The sequence below is a fragment of the Equus przewalskii genome, chromosome 7 (genome assembly GCF_037783145.1).
Source record: "Equus przewalskii isolate Varuska chromosome 7, EquPr2, whole genome shotgun sequence".
Taxonomy (NCBI): Eukaryota; Metazoa; Chordata; class Mammalia; order Perissodactyla; family Equidae; genus Equus; species Equus przewalskii.
The window spans coordinates 12,518,672-12,532,914 of record NC_091837.1 but is presented as its reverse complement, the minus strand read 5'-3'; positions in this window follow the sequence as shown (position 1 = coordinate 12,532,914).

The window sequence follows — 14,243 nt, the reverse complement described above, 5'->3', positions numbered from 1 at the left end:
GGCTGAGAAAGGATGTGAGGTTAGGGGCAGCAAGTAACCATGAAGAGGTGGCATTTGAGCTGAGAGCTGGAGGAGAAGTTGGAGACAGCCAGAGTGGCCAGAGTATGTGCAAGAGCCTTAAGGTGGCAAAGAGCTTGGTGGGTGCAAGCAACCCGGGGGAGAAGGGGAGGGAATGGGAGAGAAGCCAGCAAGGACAGAGATGAGTGGAACGCTAGGAGTTGAGCTCGGGGAGGTGATAGGGGCTGGAGTATGTTGGGTTAGGTAGGGGGTGGTACAGAGTTTGGATTTTATCCTAAGGGAAATGAGGAATCGCTAGTGCCAGGAAAATAATTGCCAAATCTGATGAAATATTTTCAATTTCATCTTTCAAGGGGCAGATGGGAGAAGAAGTTGTTCCAAACCAAGGGCATGATCCAAGTACAGTCAGGAAGTGAGAAGGCCTGGGGGAGATGAAGCCATCATCACTTCTTGCTCATGAACCAAATCCTGACGTGCCCCGTCAAGTCAGATCTCCCACTGACAGGAGCCCAAGCCATCAATTTTGGCTTGTTCCCACCCCACCCAACCTCACCACCCAGGCATCCTAAGATACTATCTCTTTGAAGCTTCACCAACCCACCCAGCACCCTGGCCCAGTTCCAGAACCCCACCCACATTTTACACACCTCCATCAATTCCACAGAGAGATCTCAACCCACCTGGGGACCTCTAGAATCAGAGGACACCCTGATTTCTCAACCTGCTCCATCCCAGCCAAACCACCCAGAGACTATAGCTGATACAAGAAATTCAAGTCTGCAAGAATTGTCTTGCCATGGAACATAGGTTGGATATGCTGAAAGGTCATTGCTCTGGGTTAAAAGAGTGTCTTGAAAGTTTGTCCATTCGTCCATCTGTCTACCCACCCATTCATCCAACAAATGTTTTACGTGTCTGCTCTGGAGTGGATTCCCATAACTTACGATAGAGGTTGGGCTGATCCCAGGGTCCAGGCTGGTAGCATAAATGGATGATGTGGACTGAATGTTACACAATAAGGAGTGGTGTGGACTTTGGAGAACTGGGGGGTCACTGGGGGCCCATCTAAAGGGTACTGTGGCTATTTACCTGGCCACTCCTTGCTCAGGATTGTTAGTTCTTCAGATTTCTCAAGGGAAGTCAGAAACCTAGATTTGAGAGTAAAATCTCTTGACATTTAGATGTTGGCAACTAACTCAGAAATTTTAGAAAACACTATGTAAGCCACATAAAACATTTCTTTCTTTTTCCTCTTTCTTTTGACACAATCTCAAACTTACAGGGAAGTTATGAGTACAATTCAAATAACTTTTTATTCCTGAACCATTTGAGCTGGTTGATGACGCAATGTTCCATCACTCTAAATACTTTAATGTATAGTTCCTCCAAAGAAGGATGTTCTCCCACGCAATCACAATATATCCATCAATGCAGGAAATTAACACTGACATATTGCCATCTAATACTCAGACCTCATCCCAAGGACACCATTTGTCCAAATGATGTCCTTTTAAGCAAAGGGTCCAGTTTGGGATTGCCTGTTGTGTGTAGTTGTCCTGTTTCTTGAGTCTCCTTCAGTCTGGAACATTCCTCAATCTTTCTTTGACTCTCATCACCTGGACGCTTTTGAAGAGGCAGGGCAGTTACTCTGGGGAATGTCCTTCATTTTAGGTTTGTCTGATGTTTCCTCACGATTAGATTCAGGTGGTGCATCTTAGATTAGATGCAGACTGTGGATTCTGTGCATCATGAAATATCACAGAAGGAGTGCTGTGTCCTTGTCATTGCATCATAGCACATGATACGTGGCTTCAATTTGTCCTGGTATTGATGACGTTAACTTTGATCACTTGAATAAGGTGGTGTCTTCTAGGCATCTCCACTGTGAATCTGTTCTTTTCCTCTTTGAAAGTAATAAATATTTCACAGGGAGGTACTTTGAGATGAGGTAAATATCCCATCTCTCATCAAACTTTCCGTTTATTTATTTATTTACATTAGTATAGACTCTTGATTCCATGGGTTACAATCCATTACTGTTATCATTTATTTGGTTTGCCCAAATTATCCTAAATTTGGCCTCTAATAGTCCTCTTCAAGCAGGCTTCTGTGTCCTTTTGACATGTCCCTATTATTCTTTAAACTCGTCCTTCCTCTCTGGCACAAGATATTCCAGGCTTATCTTGTACTTTTCCTGCCCTTGTCTTGCAATCAGCCATTTCCCCAAAGAGCCCAGGTTCCTTTCAGTAGAGAATGGGATTAGAAATGGTATAGAAATCAAGATCCAGATGTGCTTATTGTGATTGGAGTGTCACTGCTCCTAGATTCTCTTAGTGGACAGAGTTATGGACACATGTGCACACACACCTTTATATCTATATGTATCTATGTTTGTTTCTATAGTCATCTATCTATAGTGAAAACCATGAGTTCACCCCATGAGACCCAATTCCAATCTAACTCCAAGGGTTAATTCTAGTTTTTTCCCTTTCCACGTTGGTAACTCCCTTCTCCAACAGTGAGAAACCTAATATTCTCATGGTTTTCAATGTATTCACTGATTTGACCAATCTCCCACATGTAACAATTTCTTTTGTTGATGTTGCCCTCTCCCCAAAAAGGACGCCTTTCATACCCCACTCAAGCTCTGACACCTCCTACCGGGCTGCCCTTCCGTGAGGATGCCCTCTTCGCTCACCTGGCCACGCACGCTGGACCGTCCTCATCCTGTTCAGACACTCTTCTTATCCTGTTTGGACTATGACACTTTTCTGCGGCCCAGCATGTACCCTCTTCCCCTCACCCTACTGCTGATGCTTCCCTGGCTGGGACCCACCTAATGGTTTTTGGATCGAACTGTTCAATTGTTCAAGAACAGAAGAAAAAGGAAGGGAAAGGAGGAGAGAGGATGGAAGGAAAAGAGGAGGAGCCACCTGAACCTTTAGCCAGCTGGCCTTAGTTTCAGGCCATCAGTTGCTCCCTTGAGCTTACTGTGGTGGGGCAGACATTCACACATTCAATAAAGATTTGTTGTGTGTTTATTCTGAAGCAAAGAGGACAGGGGATGAAGTCAACAGTACATAGTGTTGTGGGGAGACACTGCCAGACACAGAGGAGCCACCTCATCTTTGGGATTATTGGGCCATCATACTTGTTCCATCAGTTGCAAACCTCCTCTCAAATCAATTTGCAGGCCCAGCTTGGCCAGTAGAGCTAATTCTGGTGGTTGGCATTGACTCAGCGCGGGTGAGGTGTTCTTCCTGCAAAGCTTCATCATTTTCCTGAACCAGCTCCACCCAGTGTTAATAGCATCTTCCCAGACTGAATCATCAAATCCTGGCTGCTCAGACTATCTCTCTCCAACAGCGTCTGGTGGGATGGATAAAGTAGGCCAAGTTCATGGTCTTTTTGACATTTCATCCTATAACTCAACCTCCCCGTGTGCAACACCATCATCATCATCATCATCGGTAGCATTTATGGAGCACTGACTATATTTAAAGCCCCACGCCTCCACTTTCTAGCTGCATGGTCGTGGTCAAGTCACTTTCCGTATGAGTTTCCTGTGGCTGCTGTAACAATGACCACAAACTTGGTGGTTTAAAGCAATCAAAATTTATTCCCCCACAATCCTGGAGACCAGAAGTCTGAAATCTGTACCACAGGGGCAAAATCAAGGTGTGGGCAATGCTGCACACCCTCAGAAGGCTCCAGGGGACAGTCTGTTCCTCGCCTCTTTCCACTTCTGGTGGCTCCAGGTGTTCCTTGGCTCGTGGCTGCACCGCTCCAGTCTCTGCCTCTGTGGTCACATCACCTTCTCCTTCGTGTGTGTGAAGTCTCCCTCTGTCTCTGTTTTATGAGGACACTTGTGATGACATTTAGGGCTCCCCTAGATAATCTCTTCATCACAAGATACTTGGTCTAATCAGGTCTGCAGAGACCCCTTTTCCAAATAAGTCCACAGTGAGTTCAGGGGATTGAAACCAGGAATGAAGGAGTTAAAAATCTTCCCCAGGGGCCAGCAGTTAAGTGCACACGTTCCGCTTCAGTGGGCGGGGGCTCACCAGTTTGGATCCCGGGTGCAGACATGGCACCACTTCTCAAGCCATGCTGTGGCAGGCATCCCACATATAAAGTAGAGGAAGATGGGCACGGATGTTAGCTCAGGGCCAGTCTTCCTCAGCAAAAAGAGGAGGATTGGCAGCAGATGTTAGCTCAGGGTTAATCTTCCTCAAAAACAAAACAAAACAAAACAAAACTTCTCTTGGCTAGAAGAAGAGGAAAAAAAAATGTGAGATACGTTCTGCTAACTGTGGCTGTGCATACTCAGCATAGTCAATTGTTGTTTAAAACTAACCAGGTCTTTCTGTCTCTCCTTAGTAGATGAGTGAGCCGTTTTTCCCAGGAAGTCAAGCTCCAGAAGTCAAGGAAAAGAAGGAGCTTTGGCCTCACAAGGCCAAAAGCAGACCGAGGAAGGAAACTAACCAGAAAAGTTCAGACAGTCAAAGAAAGAAAAGATTCAATCTTCAAGACCACACACAGGCTGAAGACAGCAGCCAGCGAGGCCACATGCTCCTCCTCCCCGACCTTAAACCCCAGCACAAGCTCCCCGTCCCCCACCTCAAGCCACAGGGAAAACCCTAACTTTTCCCCTTTGAGAGGTAGAGTTGAGTTTAACTGCTGTCTCCTTGTCTAGATGCCTTTCCACGATAAACCTCTTTCCTTGCCACAAGCCTCAGTTAATTGGTCCCCCTGCATGTCGGGTAAGGGACCCTTGTCTGTGTTCGATAACAGGATTAGGACCTGATATCTTTGGGGACCACTGCCCAGCCTACCACACTTCCCCTGTCTGAGCCTCAGTTGTTTCATCTGTGCGAAGAAGATAGTGAGAACTCCCTCTCAGGGCCGCTGTGAGGTTTCAGTGGGTTAATGCAAATCAGGCCTTTGGCGTGCTGGCAGGCAGGCAGGCAGGCAGCTTTCGATGAATGGTGTGGTTATTATGAATTGATTTCTTGAGTTATTTCTACCCAGGACTGGCAATTGTGGGGGTAATTGATTCCAGTGATGTCACCTCTCCGACTGCCAGGTTTTCAGCAGGATTAAATGTGCCAAATGGGCTTTGTTGAGCCAACTCCTCTGGGTGTGAAGAGCCGCCATGCCAACCCGCCTTGCTGTTTCACAAAGGCCCGTCTGCCGCTTCTCCCTAATTAGCGCCAAGGCGACACCCGCCAGCAGGCCCACTTGCTGCCATCCCAGGAAAACAGCGCAGCACACTACAGCTAAATATTTGAACGTTTTTTTCAGTGACTGGATGAAAATAGTATTTTGGGCATTTAAACAGCACAGAGGAGAGAAGAGGAAGAAAGGCCACTTCATCCTTGTAACCATATGGGCAGCCTCAGGGACCAAGAGGGCCCAGCCTTTGGCGTCTGACGTGGAAAAAATGCTCTAAGGAAACCCAACTGTGTCACCGACCTAGGGCAATGTCACAGTAAACTACCATCGTTATGAAACGGGAGAATATAAAAATCGAAAGCTGGCTGCTTCATTCCATTCAGTTCTAGAATCACTTCTTAAGCTGCTCCCTCACATCAAGCTTTGCCAGGCACTGTGGGCTCGAAGACGGCACCCCCTCAAGGAGCTCACAGACTCCTGTGTTGTTAACATGAATGAATCACGTCCTGAGTCTGAACATCTGAGAATGAGGACGCAAGGAAACACACAGGAGCACAGACCCTGGAGTCTGACAGGCAGACAGGGGATCAAACCCTGGCTCTATTACTTCTAGCTGTGTGACCTTGGGCAAATGACATAATCTCTCTGAGCCTCAGTTTGCTCATCTGTAAAATGGGGATTCTAATAGCACCTCCTTAAAAGTGTCGAGGAGAATATTCAAGAAACAGCATAGGGATTTAAAGATCCACCTGGGACACAGGTTGGCATTCAATGTAAGTCCCAGGGGGATGCTGAAGACAAGGATGTTGATGATTACAGAAATGCCCTCCCAGGTCTTGGTAATTCTGGGTGAAAGCAGGAAGTCAAGTAAAGTGGAAAGCACCCAGTGGGCCCTGTCAGGGGACCCAGGATCTGGTCCTAACTGTTGTTAGCTGGTTTCAAGACTCCATTTCCCTCTTTGAGCCTCGGTTTCCCTTTGTGTTAAGCAAACAGGTCTGGCACAATGATTTCAGAGGACCCTTCTAATTCCAATAGTGGCTTTCAGGGTGTGTCCCTCACCCCCACTGCCCCTGGCAGCTGGCCCTTCTCCAGGACCCAGGCCAGTAATGTGAGGGCTCTATTGTCCTGATGAGGGTGGAGTGGAGGCATGCCTAAGGGGACAGGACTGAGTGGTGAAGCTTTTCCCAAGCAGCAAGGCTCTGGGAATTCAGTAGAGGAGTCTGGGAACATCCCAGGTCCTTGCTCAACAGGGGTTGCACTTAATTTTCAGGAACCGGTCCTGGCACACCATCCAGATTGTGTGACAAACCTCTCTGGCAGAGGTGTGGCCCTCCAGCGCATGTCTCCAGGCCCTCTACTGTGAGGGCACTTAGGCCAGTGCCCCACTGGCCGTAGTTTCATTCACTCAGTCACTAAGTATTTATTAAGCACCTACTGTGTACCAAGCAGCACAGCAGAGGCTGGGACACAGCAGGAAGGAGACAGCAAGAGCCCCGGTCTCATAAAGTTCATGGCCTAATTGGGCAGGATGGTCATTTTTAAAAATCATGTATTTAACACTGCTGTGAACACTATGGAGGGAAAATTCAGTGTGTCCTGAGGTCAGGCCTGACTTAGCCAGAGGAAATCAGGGAGGGCTTCTCAGAGGAAGTGACATTTGCACGGAGACCTGAAGGATGAGGAGGAATTAGAAGTGGGGAAAAGCCTCCCAGGCAGAGGGAACAGCATGGCAGAATGTTGACTGTGAGAGTTAAGAAGAGGCCAGTGGGGTGGCGAGGTCGGCCAGGGGTCAGACCATGCCAGGTCCAGGGGCTTGCTCATGGCATGGGCTTCATGCAGAGGGAAATGGGGAGCTGAGGAAGACTCAAGGTGAAGCAGAGAAGGGAGCTCCTCCAACACAATCCACCGGTCACCTTGAACTTGGGACCTTAGGAAGTGGAGGCTGTCTGCCATCCAGGCATGGCCAGCGGGTGCCCATGTCCAGGAAAGTCATGGAAAACCCAGGGCTGTCTCAATGCCCCGTCTTGGTGGACTGCGTCCATATCTGACAGCTCAGCAGAATGGAATCGGCGTGGGCTTTGGGATGGGGACCCTGACTCATTAAACAGGCCATGACAGTCCTCTGCCCAACCATGCTAAGCCTCAGTTTCTCCATCTGAAAAGTGGGGTTGTGATAATCTGTACTTCCTAGGGACACTGTGGGGATGAAAGGAAGTCACACCAGCACAGGACAATAGATGTCAGTAACTGCTAAGCAGGTCCTGGCTGAGTCTCCTCGCCTTTGCAGCTTCTGTTTCCCGCGTCCGCACACTGAAGCCACCAGCTGCTCTTGCCAGATGCACTGGCTCTGCCACTTATCTCATCTGGGCACACCCTCCCAGACTCTGGGCCTCGGTTCCCCCCATATAAAGAGAGAGGCGTGGATGAGATGAGCGCCACCAAGCTGGGTCAGGTGGTTCCAGCACTGTGGTGAGGTCAGATCCAGCAGAAGCTCTTGTCACAGAGGCTGTTCTGGGGCTCCAGTAACCAGAGAGAACTGGGGATGAAACTTGTGCATCAGTTCCCCAGCTGCTGTTATGGTTTAAAAATAACGCTTTGATTCTAAAAGTGAGGGTCTCACACACCATATTTTTTCCAGAAAGCATGCTGTTTGCACATGGTACAGGCCTATCTTCAGAAATTCAGCTGTGGCAAAGGAAACCAGCCCAAGTGACAAAAGCAGAGTTAAGAACCACCATTCTTTTTTTTTTTTAATTTCATTTTTTTAATTGCAGTAACATTGGATTATAACATTATATAGCTTTCGGATGTACATCATAATATATTTTGAATTCCGTGTAGATTACATCATGTTCACCACCCAAAAACTAATTATAGTGCATCCCCTCACATGTGAGCCTAATCACCCCTTTTGCCCTCCCGCTCTCCCCCCATGGTAACCGCCAATCCAATCTCCATTGTTACGTGTTTCTTTGTCGTTGTTTTTATCTTTTACTTCTGAGTGAGACCATATGGTATTTGACTTTCTCCCTCTGACTTATTTCACTCAGCATAATACCCTCAAGGTCCATCCATGTTGTCACAAATGGTCGGATTTCATAATTTCTTATGGCTGAGTAGTAGTCCATCGTGTATAAATACCACATCTTTGTCCATCCGTCCCTTGATGGGCACCTAGGTTGCTTCCAAGTCTTGGCTATTGCGTATAATGCTGCAATGAACATGGGGTGCATGTATCTTTATGCCTTTGCATTCTCAAGTTCTTTGGATAAATGCCCAGCAGTGGGATAGCTGGATCCTATGGTAGATCTATTCTTAATTTTCTGGGATCCTTCATACTGCTTTCCATAGTGGCTGCAGCAGTCTGCACTCCCATCAGCAGTGTACAAGGGAAGAACCACCCTTCTGATCGTTGCCCCTGTTGCGCCGCCTGAGACAAGCATTCTTCCAGAATTCTCTTGTGTCTGTGCGCCTCAGCAAACTGCCACCCTGCCTGGGGAAGTGAATATTTGAATGGTTATTTTGCTTTCTAGACCAAATAATACCTTGGTCATGGAAATATCCATACTCACAGTGTGGTGTGTGCTGTAGGATTGCTGTTATTACTATTTATATTTTCATGACCTGATCTTTTACATTAAATAGTAGCTGAAACACATTTTGAGATGGTTACACGACATTGTGAATGTACTTAATGCCACTGACTGGCACACTTCAAAATGATTAAAATGGTGGATTTTATGTTATATGTATTTTACTCCCTTCTCCCAAAACAGTCATATATGAAAAAAATGAATTGCCCTTTGAGCAACACCACTCTAGAAAAATCTACCAATGGGAATGCGTCTTGGTGACTGAAAAATGACTTAAGCAATAAGACCCTTTATTTTATCTTCCAAAAAGGAAGCTGTATATACCACATTTTCTTTATCCATTTACAATTCTGTACTGTATACTTAAAGATTTGTTAAGGGGGTAGATCTCAAGTTAAGTGCTTTCTACCATGAAAAAATAATAAAAAGAAAAATCTTAAAAGTGAAAAAAGAAAAAGGAACCTCAAGCTATGGGGTATGGGGTGGACACAGGATGGGTTAGTTCCGTATTTGATGTCACCTTCAAGGACCAAATTCTTCTCTCCCTGACCTGTGATGGTCATGGTCAGCCATGGCAGGTGGCTTCCTTCTGGTGTGGTGATGGCTGCCAGCAGTACCATGAGTCCCCCCAAGATATGACAACACCCAGAAACTCCCCCGCCCCGTTAGACACCCCCGTCAGTGTCATTGGCAGAACTGAGCCCCAAGCTCACCCCCAGCCGAGTCACCCACAAGGGCTTGGGTCCACCCCACTTGGCTTAGACGAATCCGGATTTACCCCTGAACCACACAGAGAGGAGGAGAACCCCACCCCGATCACCTGGAGCTGGGGAGCTGGGGGAATGGCTGAGTTAATCAATTGGGGGTGAGCCAATACGTAACCACTCCCAGCTCCTTCTTTCGGAGAGAGGGAAGCACACCCAGCATGCGCTGAGGCAGGTGCAACGCAGAAACCACCAGGATGAAGGCACTTGTACCACCCACAGTGATGATGCACCAAGTGCTGATAATGTGCCCAGTGCTGGGTTAAGGCAGCCATTAATAACAAACTGGTACTATTATCTCCATTTTACGATGACAAAACTGAAGCTCAGAGATATGAAACAATTCAGACTTAGTCGGAGGCTCCTTCCTTCTCATTGGGCGGGCTTTGAGAAGTAAGACGAATACCAAAAAAAGTTAGTGCCATTCTAACAGATAAATGTATTCCAGATGGAAGCAGCCTGAGCTACCTGAGGGCTCTGAATGGAAGGTTCTGGAACAGAATTCCATCTTCCAGCTTCCTCTGCACGCAGTAGCAGGCCTGTTAGAAAAAGGTTTGAGGAGCTCACCTGATTTACAGAGGAGGTGTCAGTGGAGGTGCAGTGGGAGGTCCTGGCCACACACCTGAAGAGGGCAGGCTTACCTGCTCAGGTTTCTTCCAGGCGCTGACCTCCATCCTGGGAGGGACAGGTAAGTGCCACAGGCCAGGGGCGCTTGGAGGGATAGGCCAGGCGGCAGCGTCCAGGTGAAAAAAACCAAGCAGACAAAACTGAATGAAAATAACTAAAAGTGAACCACGAGGAGGGGTGTGTCCCCCCTTCCCTCCGTGGTAGGTGGAATAATGGCCTCCAGAGATGTCCCCCTCTTAATCTGAGAACCTGGGAGTACGCTCCCTTACACGGCAAAAGGGACTTTGCACATGTGATTAACGTTAAAAAGCTTGAGATGGGAGCTTATCCTGAATTATCTGGGTGGGCACATGAACCCTTCGGTCCAAGGAGATGTGACCAGAGAAGAATGGTCAGAGGGAGATGCTCCGCCACTGGCTTTGAAGATGGAGGAAGGGGCCACGAGCCAAGCAATGTGGCGGCTTCTAGAAGCCGGAAAAGGCAAAGAAACCTATTTTCCCCTGGAGGTTCCAGAAAGAATGCAGCCTTGCTGGCACCTTGAACTTAAGCCCATGAGACTTGTGTCAGACCTCGTCCTACAGAAGTGTGCAATGTCCACAGGATGGTAATAACGGGGGAAAGTGGGTATCAAGTATAACCTTTGCAATTACCTTGGCAATTTTTCTATAAATCTAAAACTACTCTAGAACAAAAAGGTTATTAAAAATATAGGCTCCCAGGCTCCATCTCTGACCAAATTAAATCAGAACCTTTGCCTTGGAGATCAAGCATTAGGATTTTAAAAAACCTCTCCAGGTGATTCAGACCCGTAGCCACGGCTGAGAGCCACTCCTGCACTGAAAGTACCCCATAAAATATAAAACACGATGGAGATGCAGGTTGTGTGATAAACCAACCAGCACATTATTTTCTAAAAAGTTACACAAGTAACAGCGACCATCATAAAATGCAAAACCTAGAGAGAAATTAAAAATTCACCCCTAATCCTGCCCCGCAGTGATAGCTACTGTTTTTGGTGAAAGCCTGTTTACACTTTTTTCTCATATACTTAGACTCATTATTCCTTTTGTTATTATTATTAAAACACAAAACTGAGGCTCTGAGAGGCAGCCCCATAGCCTGAGTCTTTGAGCTCCTGTCTGCTTCTGCATCCTTTGTCCTCAGGGAGGGTGGGGAGCCCAGCCCAGGTGAGAAGAGAGAAACCGGAATGGCTGATGTTGAAAGGCACGAAAACCCAGCGTAGAAAAATGTGCCTTGGTAATGCCACCTGCTAATTCAGTCAGGGCATTGCACGGCCTCCAGCGCTGTCGCATTCCAGCTAATGGGGAGCTGCTCCCGTGTCGTCATGCCATCTCCCCATTCCTGTTTTCTCCTCTCGCGCTAGAACAGCCAAAGACTGAAGTTCAAGAACAGCCCCGAGTAACTGTGTGCTGGCCCAGAGCCCAGTGTGTGCCACGTCCCCTTGATGGTCCCCTGCCAGGGCTGCTTCTCTCAGCCCCCTGTGGGCCATACTCATCAACCTGTCACTAAATATTTAATGTTGCTGAACTCTTTATCTGGCCCAGCTGGTCCGCATCTGCTGGCCTCTTTTACGAGCTACACCTGCAAGCTGCAAGCTACTGGAAAAACAGACTGAGGGGAGATTCATGAGCTCTGGAGGTTGGGTGTGAATCCTGGCTCTCATAGTCCTTGCTGTGTGACCTAGGGAGAGTTGCTTCACCTCTCAGAGTCTCACTGTTCTCAACTGCAAAATGGGAGCAGGAACCTCACAGGTTGGAGGGAGGTTTAAGCAAGGGAATACACCTAAAAGCATCTGGCACCTGGTACGTATTCAAACAGTGTTGGTTCCTTTTTGTCTTTCTTTCAACACCATCTTTCCCTTTTTCTTAGGGAGAAGGAAGAGAAGAGACTCCGAGCTGGGGAATTTACCCATTCATTCTCAGCAAACATTGACTGAGCACCTCCCATGTTCAGGCACTGGAACTGCAGCAAGGCAGGTACTGATTCCTGCCCTCATGGCGCTGCTGGTGGGGCACAGGCCCTGGAATCAGACAGAGCTGGGTTCAAATCCCGGCTCTGCCACCTACAAGCTGTGGTTCCTTAGGCAAGTGATGCAGCCTCTCTGAGCCTCAGTTTGTGCAACTCTAAAAGGAGGACAATAAAATATCTCGCAGGGGTCCTGGGAGGAACAAAGGAAAAGATACCTGTAAAGATGCTCATTAGAAGTTGAATAGTCGGGGGCTGGTGAGGATGATTGTCTGGCAGAAGGGCCTGAGGCTCCCAGGACCAGGCCAGTCGAGCCCTAGGCCCTTGAATCCCACTAGTGGAGCTTGTTTGGTCCTTTAAGGCCATTATACAGATGAGGAAACTGAGGCCCAGAGAGCAGAAGGGCCTTACCCAAGAGGCACAAAATCAGGGCCTGAAGTGACCCAAAGCACGTATTTCTGAAATTTCTACGTACTCAGGGAATCCGGCCAACAACATTGTGCTCTTTCACTGGGTGGGCAGCTCTGGCCGGGCTGATCACAGTGGGTGGCTGCCTCCACTGCCCACTGGGAACATAATATGAAACAGTGGCCGTGAGCTTGGCCAAAGGGGTGGGGACCAATGAGAGGGTAACCCTGGGGAAGCTCATGGCCAGGGCAGGGCAGACCCCAAGTAAAATGTCAAGAAAAGGGAGAGGCCAGAGTGTGCTCACCTGAAACGCGCCAGGTGCTCTGCTCCGGGCACTCTCCATGTAACCCTTCCTTTCCTCTCATGAAGGCAACCCTAGAAAGCAGCACTGTTGGTATCCTTGTTAAAAGGTAAACTGAGGCACATTAAAATTTTCAAGAGTTTATTTGAGCATATATCAATTCAAATCGGGGCACGCCATATCAAAGGTGGTTGGCAGCGCTCCATCAGCAGGAGCCAGGAGAGAGGTTTTCATGGAGAAGACACAGAAGGAAATGGTTTGATTGGACATAGCTTAAGTGGTGGCCTTATTTGGGGAAGCCTACCTGACTATGATTGGTAAGTTTCATTTTCTTGGATTTGAGCACGCTGACTCTGGCTTAGGTTTCGATTTGCTTGTTAGACTACTGAGGCATTATAGCCACCCCAGTCCGATGGCCTCCTTGTGCAGTTGCTGTAACATTCTCATTTCACAGACGAGGATGCGGAGGCACAGAGTGATCAAGTGTGACTTGATCTGCTCAAGACACACAACTAGCGTGGTGGAGGTTGGAAAAGAGGCCATGGTGTTCAATACTGCACCCAGGAAAAAGAAACAAATAAAGGAATGAAGGAATGAAGGGAAGAAGAAATGAAGAGAAGAATGGGAAAATGAAAAGAGGATGAATGAAAGAGTGAATATTTTTCTTTATTATCTTTTCTTGGGGGGTGAGGAAGACTGGCCCTGAACTAACATGTGTGCCAATCCTCCACTTCATATGTGGGATGCTGCCACAGCATGGCTTGATGAGCAGTGTGTAGGTCCCCCATGAATCCGAACTGCAAACCGGGGCCACTGAAGCAGAGTGCGCGAACTTAACCCTTACACTGCCAGGCCGGCCCGTCTTTATTATCTTTTTAATGAAATAGCTGATACATAAAATAGTATGTGTAACACATGTGAGTTACAAAACATTCTAATAGAATGAACACCCTTGAACCCGCCATCAATCCAAGACTACAACAGAAAGTCACCAATAACTCGTGTCTGCTTACACCAGCGGTTCTGCGAGCTGGTTGCACATTGAACCCACCTGGGGAGCTTAGACAACGACTGATATCCTCAGAGAGCCTGATGGGATTTGTCTGGAGTTGGGTCTGGCATCTGGATTTTTTTTTTAAGGCATCTGGGTTTTTGGGAGCTCCCCAGATGATTCTTACGTGCAGCCAGGTTTGAGAACCACTGACTTATATAACCCTCTCCTATAGTATCCCCGTGATTCCCCCCGCCCCGCTTTGTCCCGCCAGGTAACCACCATCCTGCATTTTCTGTAGCGAATGGATTCTTTCCCATCACCCTTCCCTGTTTCCAGCACCAACGACGCTCGCGATCGATCTCCCGCCCACCACGAGG